Here is a 12,040-nt window from a genome sequence, read left to right on the forward strand (position 1 = left end):
TTGATATATTTTTAAAAGTCTGTCTATTAGACTGTGGTTCTTTGGGGAGCTTTGGACACGCTCCGTTCTTCGCAGCCACCACCCCAGGAGCCGGGAGTGGGGCAGGAGGCGGGGCGGACCCTCAGGCGAGCCCCGTGCCACGCTCAAGATGGCGGCTGGCGGGAGCCGGGCCGGGAGCCGCGCTCAAGATGGCGGCGCTGGCCGCCCCGCCTTCCCCCGCCCCGCCGGCGGTGACTTCCGGAGGGAGCGGGAGAGGGCGTCCGTCCCATGGTAACTGCGCCACGGTGGGGACGCCGCGGCCGCCGCTCGCTTCCTGCCGCCGCCCGGCCCGCGACGACGGGCAGCCGCCGCCTCCGGGGCCGCGCCGCCGGCAGCCGCCAGGTCGCGAGGTGAGAAGAGCCTGCCGGGGCGGGCGGGCCCCGTGGGGCGGTCTCTCCGCGCCGCCGAGGTACCAGGTCGGGCCGGCGGCGCCGGGGAGGAGGCGGCGGCGGCCGCCCCGCGCTCGTGTAGCGGGGGAGGAATCCCCGGTCCAGGGGCAGCGCCCCGGGGAGCCGCGCCCGCGGGACAGCCGCGGCCCCTCCGTAGGGAGAGCCCTGCTGGGGGCGGAGGTGCCCTTGTGTCGGCTGAGCCGTACCTTAAAATATCTTGTAAAAATGAATTAATTTTTCACCTTCACTTCTGAATCTTTTGTGTTTATTTTAATGGGACCTGGGGCCTTTTTTTTTTTTTTTTCCTTTATTTAAAGGTAGTCAAGCACCTAACTTTTTTCATTCGTTACGGACTGAGATGTGAGCAGCCTTTCGTGTGCTCCTGCCCTTTGTTCAGACATACGCTGCTGGTAGTTGCCTATTTTATTTGTTAGGAGCAAAGACTCCTTGAGAGCAGGTCTACCGGCAGTGGTTTCGAAAGGGAGCTCATCTGGCACCCTTTTGTCTTGGGAAATAAGGATACGGTAATTCCCGACATCTGTCTGCACAACCGATGTTGTGATAAGGTTGCTTAAGCATTGCTTCCAGTGGCGGTGGAAAATGCTGGAGGTGTGTTGGAGAGACCATTAAGGCAGAGGTCTGCCCAGAGGGATGTGGAAGCCTCTTCGGTTTCTGAATTCAGTGTGAGCAACCAGTTCCCACGTTATTTGTGGAGTTGGCACCTGCAGCCTGTGCACGAGCTCTCGCTGTACCCCACTTTGGGAATGGGTTAGTTCCTGCATCAGGGACAGCTCACCTGCTGGATTCTTCACATCCTCATTCTAGTAGAGGTTGATAGGCTATTAGAATTAATGGAAAACTTTTCTGCGAGTAAGGCAATAGGATACTCCATCTCTTTTTCTCAGCCTCTGGAGAAGATGGAAAAATACATTTTAGCAGAATGGTTGATGGTTCACGTTGTATGGATGTAAATGAGAATCAGCTCTTCAGGAGAGCGATGAGCTGTAGTTACTCAAAGTGTGTCTGTAGCATGTGTGTGATTTAAGTGAACAAAACCTCTCTGATCAGAATTGCAAGTAGCTTTTTATAGAATATCTGGCTTGGTCAAACCTGTGAAATAGTAACAAACACTTAGGACAAGGCATCTGGATTGTCAGTGGGTTTATAAAAGTGCTCAGCTTTAAGAGTGTTGACTGACGGAACTACAGGCAAAAATAGGTGCCAGGAAGCAGATGGTATGAATGGAGACTGGAAGGAATAAGGGTTTTCTTAACTGGAGAGAGGAATAAGAGCCTGAAGCAAGCAGCCTGCAGGGATGGGTGTGGAAGAGATCTGGTGTCAAACAGCCAAGGTGGGGCCAGGGAGGGGTGTATTAGAAAAATATAAATACTTCAAACGTTGGCATGGCACTAAGGCTGCCAGAGTTCAAGAAGTGTTTGGACAATGCTCCTCAGGCATGTGATGTGATTCTTGGCGCTGTCCTGTGCAGGAGTTGGACTGAATGATCCTTGTGGTTCTGTCCCAACTCAGGAGATTCTGTGATTTGTAGTCTCTTGTGGCAGGTATTTAAGCTTGTAATCAAATCTCCACACTATATTATAATGTATATAACATTTACAAATTGTACTTATTTTACGTGTATTTATGATTTTCTCTGAAATGTGAAATAAATGACTTGTGCTTCTTTAGTTTTTTCGTAGCTCCCAGAAACTGCAGCTAGTACTGGGGGGCTGCTGTGCTGATTGTCCATGTAAATTGAAATACAAATTAAAGAGGCAAACAAACATCCAGATGGGGGCTTATTTGCTTGAGTAATTAAATGTTAAAGTTTAAGTAAAAAAACAAAACGGCCTTTGACACTCATATTCTGTTTCAGAATAGAATGATTGAACTGTACCATGGTTGTAGTGTAGGACATTGTGGTGGTCATTAAATAGAAAGAAAAATCAGATTGCGCAGAAAGATTTGGTTTCCTCTTCAGATTGAGGGGAGTAATATCCTGTAATAATATCATAGCCTAGTTTGAGGACACAGTTATTTTGAGATTTGAAGCTTAAACGTGTATGTTGGTGAAAAGCAGATGGGTGTTGAAGTCAGGACTTGATACTCGAGTGGTTGGAAGTATGGAATTAAGATTTGTATGCCTTAGGATTTGAAACTTTGTGGCATGACTCAGGAGGCATTATTTCCCCTTTTAAGGGACACAGTATATATGTAGGGAATAAAACACAGTGATTGCGTTTTCCACTCTTTTAGCCTGCTTTTGAACTCATTGTAGCAAAGTTGAGGTTGCTTGTAGGTTATGTGAAGTGATAAATAAAGCCGCAGCAGTCACAACATTGCTGAGAATGTGGGCGTTTTTCTCTTCACGATTTTTTCTTCTCACTCCTTCTGTCCTAATCTGCTACCATCGCAGATTCCTGGCTCTGTTGGAGAATGCCACGTGAAGCTATTTTTGACTGCTCAGAGAATTACTGTAGCAGGAACAAAGGACAGTGATGGGGGAGAAGCAGTCCCAAGGGGCCTTGAGAAGAAAGAGATGGAATTCAGATTAGTAGCCTCCAAAAAAATTTTGCTGTAGAAGAGGTGGAAAGTAAGACTTTGAAAGAACAAAGGTAAAAACAACATGTGAAAGCACTTAGTTCTCATAATGTTACCCTTTCCCATGAGGAGGCTTTTTGAATGGCTTTCATAGTAATGTTTCTCATATGTTGACCATAGATTTATTTGGGCAGTAAGCTTGACTTTTTCTCTAAGCCTTTAACAGAGATGATTGATATACTGGCTTTGATAGAGGGATAGAATTACTTTCAAACTTTGAAATACATAATAAGCACCTCAGGTAATTAGCAACCCTACATCTATCTCTCTTTAAAGTGATCAATGGCATTAATTTGGTTTGGTAACCATGGCTATTTTCTCGTTCAGCAGCCATATGGTATTTCTGAGTTTAGTGTGATTTCCTGTAGGTGGTTTTTACAAAGTCAGCTGGGCTTTGGTGTGAAGTGCAGCAAAAATTACATACTAGGGGAAGGTGTGAAAATGTTCTTATATTAAAAGAAATAAAAGCAGGTTGCTTTAATTTTGGTGTAAGAGTAGATTGTAGCCTCTAAATCACGTGTTCAGGGAGACTAATGCTAAAGCAGTAAAAATTTGTAAATGCTGCTTGTTTGACACTGATGTTTTTAATGCAAATAATGATCAACAGATCAGTGTTTTGTTGTAAACAAAATACTTTTTAGCTTTACTGTAAAAAGGAGACCTCTCTTTCAGTATCATACCCTTTTAAGGGGTTTTCTTCTTGAGGTGTGATACATTAATGCTGTTGTTAAATGTGTCATGACATTAATAGAGCAGCCACAGGAAATTTCCATCTGAATTCTGATTTTTTGAGGCCTGCAGCAATCAAAAAAGTGTGAATTTTATCTGTCACATGAGAAGTGGCTGAGGGAACTGGGGTTGTTTAGTCTGCAGAAAAGGAGGCTCAGGGGGACGTTACTGCTTCTATGACCGCATGGAAGGATGTTGTAGACAGGTGGGAGTTGGTCTTTTCCCCCAGCTACCAAGCGATAGGACAAGAAGAAACAGCCTCAGGTTGCTCCAGAGGAGGTCTAGGTAGGATATTAGGAAAAAATGTCTTAATTAAAAGAGTGGTCAAGCATTGGAACAGGCTGCCCATGGAAGTGATGGAGTCACCATCCCTAGAAATGTCAAAAAACACATAGATGTGGTGCTTACAGATGTGGTTTAGTGGCAGACTTGGCAGTGTTTGGTTAATGGTTGGACTTGGTGATCTTAGAGGTCTTTTCCAACCATAATGTTCTAAGATTTGAAATCAAGAGCTTCTGAGAAACATTCTGGGCTTCAAGGAGCACAGTCCAGCTGAGCCGGTGAAAGCCAGGATAGCAGAGAGGAGTCTTTGGTTGGGAAGCTCTGAGCTGTATCTGAAACAGCCTTAGAAAGGTGAAAAACACTGGTTTTTTTTAACCTGACCTTTACTCTATGCTTATAAATAGCAGCTTAAATTTCTCTGTGGGAGATTCTCCAGCATGCAACATTAATTTATCTGGGAGAGTTGTGGGAAGAAGGACCAGTGTCAGATGATGATCTGGAAGTGCAAGCATTCAGGTCAGGTGAGTGGAGCAAAGAAAAGCAACGAAAGGGGTGTTGGGAAATGGAATGGGGCAAAGCCAGAGATCACAGAAGACTAAAGGTTGCTGATGGTGTAGGGTAGTGTAGACCTTGCAAGCATAAAGTTTTCTGGTTAGTAAAGGTGGCATTGAGGAGAAACAGAGAAAGAAACTGTGTGGTATAGAGGCAGGAAAGTGACATTTAAGATTAGGTAGAAATACATCTGAAAGGCACCAGAGAAAGAATTAGTGTCTGTAAGGTGCGTGTTCTTGGAGTATGTGGAAGGAAATGAGAGTAGGGGCATGTGGAGCCCATTCTTGTGAGGGGAAAACCTGAGTGCTGAGGTGGGGTACCAGAGGTCTTGTGGTATGGAGACAGCTTAAGATGTGCAGCCCAAAATGAGAGAAGCTGTATGGTAACCTCAAGAGGGGCATGTTAGTGTGCCATGCTGGATGTCCTCAGTGGTGCAGAGCCCAGAGTGTTGGTCACAGTGTGCACAGCTTACAGAAGCTGTGAAAGAAACATTCTTTCTGCCCTCCCTGTTCTGATTCCTCCCCCCATCTTTATCCTCTATGGGAGCCATGAAAACCTTGCTTTCTGATGGGTTGGTACAGCCAACATATGACTGGAAATAACATCAGCTTTCTGCATTCAAGTCTCTGAAGAAAGGTCTTGCTGTCTATCGTTATGTATAGCATTGTTGTTTTTGTAGAAACAGACAAACACAGCATGATAAAAACATTCTTGTGCTGTCTATACTACAACATAACTCTTGTGCTATGTAACACAAATTAATAAAAATGACTGAATTAAGCCATAACTATTAGCAGATGGAAACTGTGGTTTAGTCTTGTGTAGTCTCTCCTTGTTAATGAACTTCACATGCAGATAAAATGGGAGGGAGATAGGCTTTAATAAGGGAAAATGTTTGCCTTGTCATCTGAAAACACTTAAACTCCTGGGTGAAGCCTGCGTGCTCAGCAATACTCCTTTCTTGTGCAGAGCCAGAGTGTTTAGAAGTTAAACTATTGTTGTTCCTGGGTTGACAAGAATATCTCCCCCTTCCAGAGCTTTAATTCTTATCTTTCGTCTTTATGTAACCAAGGTTGGTCAGGGGCTGTAAACAGCCTTGTTTTAGACTTCCTGGTATTTCTCTATGGCATTGCCATCCTTGCATGTGATAAGACATGCCTGCTGGAGCTGAACCAGGAAGTCAATCTCGAAGGCACTAAGGTTTATTGCCACAGCTAATACTGGGCTTGTGCCTTGCTTTTCAAAAGTATCCTGTTTGCTGTTTACTGAGTGTTTGGAGAGAGTCTCGAGGAGAATTGTTTCAGGTTTCAAAGTGTTAAGTACAGCATCATCTTCCTGTTACTTGTGCATGTCTGGTCAATCAATATGCTTGACAAGTAATTCAGACATAAAGTGACTGACTTAAGAAATTGTTTCTTTCAATGCAGATCTCTTTAAGGTTTCTTTTCCAATACCAAATTTAACTGTATGCGTAACATAATTTTTCTGTGTTTTAACTTAGAGAAGATGCATTTGCCAATGAGCTGCTTTTCATGAAGTGTTTGTCTGTGATTAAGTATTTTTAGACAGGATGGAGCATCAGTAGTGAGATTTGAGAGGACACATTTTGTAAACACAAGATCCATTCTACCTGGAATGTGAGTGAAATGGTAAAGCTCAGATTACGCTTGTGCTTCGGGGTAGTGTTGGAATTAAAGCTGGGGGTTTTGGAGTTTGTTGTTTTCTTCACAAAGCCTCATTTGTGGTCTTCCGAGTTTTGCACTTTCCTATTAGTTGTTGTAAGACCTAGAGGGTGCTTGACACTTACAGGTTTAGACTGAAAATGCTTTTAGACTCGATGTGAACTTAGAAGACTTCCTTAGGAATTTTCTCCCTGTTGTGTTTACTGAAAGTAGTTGCTGTGCTCAGCAATACAGCTGATAGGATCCATTTCTAATGGTAAAAGTATTTAATATTGAAACACCCCTCTTGGGCTGCAGTTCTTGAAGTTGCATCAAAACTGGGTGATGTGGAGATATCTTTGAGTGGGAGGAAGGAAGAGGGGGATTTTGAGAACTAGGTAATTAATTAAAGATTGCTGTGGTTATCATGTTTTGGGCTTAGAAAATTACTGAGTGCTATGCCACATACTTTGAATATGCAAGTAAGTTAAAATATTTTCTTTCATATGTATGCTGTTCTAAATAATTATATAAAGCTGAAGGGAATTTTTGCCTTCTGGAATAAACTTTACCCTAGTCTTAAACATATGTTCTCACTTACTGTTGATAGCTTCTTTAATACTATAAAAAACTACAGCAGGTATTGCAAGAATTCAGTAACTTAATCTTAACCCTTTGAAGTTAAGTCATGTGAAATGTATGTCATGCTGATAGCTTTATAAAAACATAATGGAATTAAAAGCAAAATCCATTATTAAAACTTAAAGTCAGATTGTAAATATAGTTTAGAACTCATTCTGTGACAGTGGAGTCTAAGATCCTGAATGGTCGTAGACACTTTCTGGGCCTGAATTAGTCATCATGTATTTTCTGTGACAGTGAAACTTTATGAACTGAAAAAGCAAGATTTGCTTCAAGGGTTTTGGAAATGTCATTGTGTAATAATGTTCACACACCAAGACAGCTGAAGAAAGTAGTTGTGGTTGACTGTGAACTGTAACTGGGGTTTTTTTGTGTTACTGCTTAACTGTTGCATCAGTAAACTGCTTTTCTCTGCTATTTTTTGCTGTCAAGCAAAGCCAGTTTGATCTGCTGCAAACTGAGTACTTTGGCAACTTGTTCTCTGTTAAAAATGGTAGAGATGGCATTAGTGGGAAAACAATTACTTGCTTTGTAAGTAGTGCAGTTGAGTTATGACTAAGTATATTGATTTGCCTGGCCAACACAAACTCCAGACAGATTTCTTATTTTTTTTCATGGCCTTTCTGTAAGAGGGTCACATGGTTGTTTGTTATTGCCCTGTATATGGTTGAGTTCTACAAACCAAACTGCTTTCTGAGGAAATTGAAAGGGGTTTTAATTATTTTTTTTAAAATAGATTTTGATCACAGATGTGCGATATTGAATGGATTGGGGAAGGCTTGTCCCTCTCTTAGCTTTTGTTACTTTGTGAAGCCCTTTAACTTCTCTTTTTTTATGGCTTTACTGGTTGCATACACAGTAAAGTTACTGACTTCCAAAAACACATGATTTTCTATTTTTTTTTTTACTACCTAGGCAGGAGAAACTGCATCTGTTTGCTTGTGTCAAACATGATTTTGTTTTTTCTTAAATTGGCATCTTATCCTCTAACCCTCAAAGGCAATTTGAATATGCTGTTTACAGTTCCTTGCTGATTTTAGAACTTAGCGTGCTAAGTCTGTAGAACCTACAAATTGAAGGCTGCTAAATCTATAAAACCCACAACTGAAGCCATAATAATGGGATTATGAGACTCTGCGATAACTTCTTAGTTTTGAGACCTCTCTTATCTATGGTACCTCTCATCATTGCCCTCTCTGGTTCAGGGAAGGCTCTGGTGGTCAGTGCCTTAGTGTCAAAGGTATTAAGGTAAAATTTAGACAGCTGATAATAATGGGTCTGAATGATAGCTCAAAACAGTTGTACTGCTTTACTCTTCAAGGCTTAATACCAGCTCTTCTGTTAGCCCTGTTAAGAGGATGTTCTGTGGTATCTTGTTTGTCTTTTCTGGAAATTTGTATTCATGTTTGTGTTATGAATTTTCCCCATTGTATTGCAGCTTTGAGCAGAATGGAGCAGAGTAGAAAACAGAAATGCAACAAGTGAAAAGTTTGAATAAATATTTTGGTAGTTCTTAGTTGGATGTAGTTATCTCTTCTGTGAGCTGCTTCTGGGTAGCCCTCCATGGTGTGCTGTGTAGTGTAATAAACCATGGGCCAAAACAAGCACTCATGGTTATTCCATGGAGAAGGGCAGGTACTTTGTTCCACTACTTAAATTCTTTTTTTCTCAGAGTTACCTCCTTCCAGTGAATTTAGACATGTACAGACAGCTTCCTGAGAGGCTGTCTATAATTAACAATATCAAGTAGTTTTAAGTGTAGATGTGGCTGCTGTGTGCAGCAGCTGTGCTCATACTTAGTCCTTGTAAGGTCCTGGCACAGAATGAGCTCAAGGTGTGGTGGGATGTGCACCAGCATGGTTGATACAGCTCAACCAGGACAGGAGGCAAGAGTCCTCATTTAGCACCAAGGAGGTGTTTGGTGCTCAGTGAGACCATTTACATCTGCAACATAAGACTTTGTTATCCCAGCTTACCAAACTGGACTGTTAACTTGAATGTGAAATGCTGCTGGGTGTTTATAAATCGGGGTGCAGACAACTAATAAAAGACTCAAATGGTGAAAATACTTTAAAAAATCAATTGGTCGCAACATTTTTGGAAAAGGTTTGAATGAACTTTCTTCCCTAGAACACATTTAAAAATTCTAAACTGTATGTTTAGCACACTTGTTTCAGACATACCTTTATTGCAGGATAAGCTGTAGTTATACCTGACACCAGAAACAGAAGCATAGGAATTTTTCTTATATAAGGGAGATGAAGGACACTTACAAAAGGGCTAATTTGGAAAGCAGGTGAAACTTAAGGATAATTTGGTTCACCTGCTTCCTGGTCACAGAACCATTATCAGTTTCCATGCAGACAGCTAAAGTTCTTTAAATAGGGAGAGAAGCCAAGCCCAGCACCTGTATCTAAGTGGGTCAGGTGGAAAAGAAGCACGAGAGATCTGGAGTCCACTTGCAAAAACATTGCAACAAATGTGAACCACTGGGTAAGTTTTACAAATAGTAAGTACAAAAAGTGTTAAATAAACATAAATTTGAATTTTCTGAAACCCAAATTCACAACCAGTCAAATCTCCTTTTATGGCACGGTATCCAGTCTTTTTTGGGAGGAACAAATATGTTCTTAGTTTAGCTAGTTATTCTAATGGCTTTTTCTGTGTTATAAGCAAGGATGTTTCACTAAATACCATAAAGTTGGTGAAAAGCCTTAAATAGTTTCATGGATTGCTGTCAGACTAGAGGATGTGGAGACTGAATGGTCTCTGCAGGGTTCTGTCACTAATTTTGACTTAAGTGAAACGTTGAGGCTGTGCAGTATTAGCAGCAGATGGTATCAAGCTTGGAATTGCTGTGAGTGTGTTGGACAATGTGGATAGGGTTCAGAGTGACTTGAGGATAGAGAAGAAGCAGTCTGGGAGGGAGAAAACCATGCCTTTTGGATGAGGGCAAGATTCGAGATCCTCCATTTATCATCTCTGTACAAGAAGACTGTGGAGGAGTAGAATAAGTTTTCTGAAAAGAGTTCTGGGGATGTTGCAATTGAAAAGCCAGATATGATTCTGTTAACGCAGCTGCTGCAAACAACTTGGATTTACTGTGATATGTAAGCAGGATGAGTTTCTACATATCACATGATAATCTTTCATGCTAGGCTTAAGCATTTCACCCCAGGAAAAGCTAGATTACAAGACAATATAGAGGAAAGTAAAGAATGAAGTATTGAAAATGTAATTGTTTTATTCACAGAAAGATTGATAAGTGTTTCCCTTACAGAATGGAAGATTACAGAGGGAAGGAAGAGTCTTCCTCAGGTGAGATACAAATATGGAGAGCATTTTTCAGCCTAGTCACTCTGACAACAGAACCACTGGTAAAGTGCTTAAACTGCAACAGAGGGAGTGTAAATGAACACTAGAAAAGAACTGTGACCCACTGAAACAGATTGCTTGGGAAGACTGTGGTATTGCCATTTTTAGAGTGCCTCATAAGGCACAGATTAACTCTGTCTAGACCATCTTTTTCTCCCCCAGTCCTGAGAGGCAGGATTAGTTGATTTATTGAGCTCCTTTCTAACCATTAGAGTATTAGAAAATCCTAGAAGGGTTTCTAGAAAGCAGGGACATTCAAATTAAAAAGGTATCAAAGTGGTTAATAGCACTGGGCCCATGTTAATCACCTTCTCATTTTGTGATAATGGGTCTTGCTATCAAAATTGCACATCTGTACTCCCTCATTTCCATTCCCTGCTCTTCAAAGAAAGTAATATTGCACTGGGGGAGAGGGGGAAATACTTTTATAAATCTTCTGGCTCACTTCCATCTCATGTCTGTAAATATCTTCCAGTTGATACACTAAGTGTATACTGATGGCTACAAACTTCCAGAATCATCTTACTTCCCCAGCTATACGTAAAATTGCTTTGGGGATGAGGGAGAAATTAGACTCTTCAAACCCCATGGTAAGTTTGATACCAGATTCTGAGATTTCAGACTGCTTCACACATTCCTCAGGGTCAGAATTAAGATATAAAATGAACCATTCCCTCATTAGCAGATAGCAGCCTTTATCTTGCATGCCTTTTTTTTCTAAACCTGGCAATTAAATTGCATGAATAAGAGGCGGTGTACTCTGGTAGCAGGAACTTGGGCCTGGGAGACAGAACTGTCAGCATCTTAATCTTAGACATGTTGTTGAATTATGATTTGCTGAAGGGCATGTTTAATTCCTGGCCCTGTTTTCCACACACAGAATGTAATGCTGTAAGGATTAATTTTTTTGTCTGTCGCTACAGAATTAAAACTCTCAGACGTCTTTTTGCATTAAAAGTTAGTATGTAAGCCCGAGGTTTTCATTCATGAATTCCTAGGTTGTGTTTGAATTCTTCTGCTACAGTATCCTCAGGTTAAAGAACAATAATTTAAAAATTTGATAGGTTAAAAATATCTAACCTTGTGGTATTTTCCTTAGTCTTTATTTATGGAAAATGCAAACTTTTTTTCTTCCTTTGCTTTTTTTGGTTCCACCCTGTTATTGAAGGCAGCTCCTTTCTCAAAGGCTTCAGATGTATGGTATAGTTGTTTTACTTCATTCATGATTTATAAAGGTACAGAAAGATTGCAGAATTTAAATTTTATTGGAATCCCTGTTATTTTCTAAGCAAGGAGGCTGCATTGGTATAAGCTGGTTTGTCTTGGAGCATTGATACAGCAATACAGCCGAAGGACTTATTTTTTAATTTAAGTTCCTTTGGAGGCTGAGGGCAATGCTGTGTGATGTTGTTCTGGTTCAACAGACCAGCAGTGTTGAAGAGTGAGAGGGCGTGTGGGGTCTTCAGGGCAATGAAATACCTTTTCCAAAGCTGGTAGCATCAGGTTGAAATCCCTGCAGGCTTCTTCCTGCAGGTGCTTGTTTTAAGTTAGGCCTGCACAGACATTTAAATTTATTATTACAGTGTGACCCTACAGGGTTTATAGTTCTTTCAGTGAATTCTTTGTAAAATAACTGGCATCATTTTTAAAAGGTTATGTTGAATTTTCGTTTCCACAGCACAAGTTGCCATGGATATGTCAGGTTCTTAATGTTTGTTTACAGAGGAATGAGGTAGACAAGGTTTACGGTAGCTATTTTCAAATGAATGT

At 41.3% G+C, this 12,040-nt stretch overlaps 1 protein-coding gene across 1 annotated transcript in view; it reads left to right on the forward strand.

The window, feature by feature from the left end:
• Positions 1–325: 325 nt before the first annotated feature.
• DISP1 (dispatched RND transporter family member 1) overlaps positions 326–12,040 on the forward strand; it is an 89,482-nt gene continuing 77,767 nt past the window's right edge. Inside the window, exon 1 of the mRNA XM_048298657.1 lies at positions 326–389. The gene's annotated coding sequence lies outside the window, so the exon portion shown is untranslated. The remainder of the gene's footprint in view (positions 390–12,040) is intronic.

This window comes from Corvus hawaiiensis, chromosome 3 (genome assembly GCF_020740725.1).
Source record: "Corvus hawaiiensis isolate bCorHaw1 chromosome 3, bCorHaw1.pri.cur, whole genome shotgun sequence".
Lineage (NCBI taxonomy): Eukaryota > Metazoa > Chordata > Aves > Passeriformes > Corvidae > Corvus > Corvus hawaiiensis.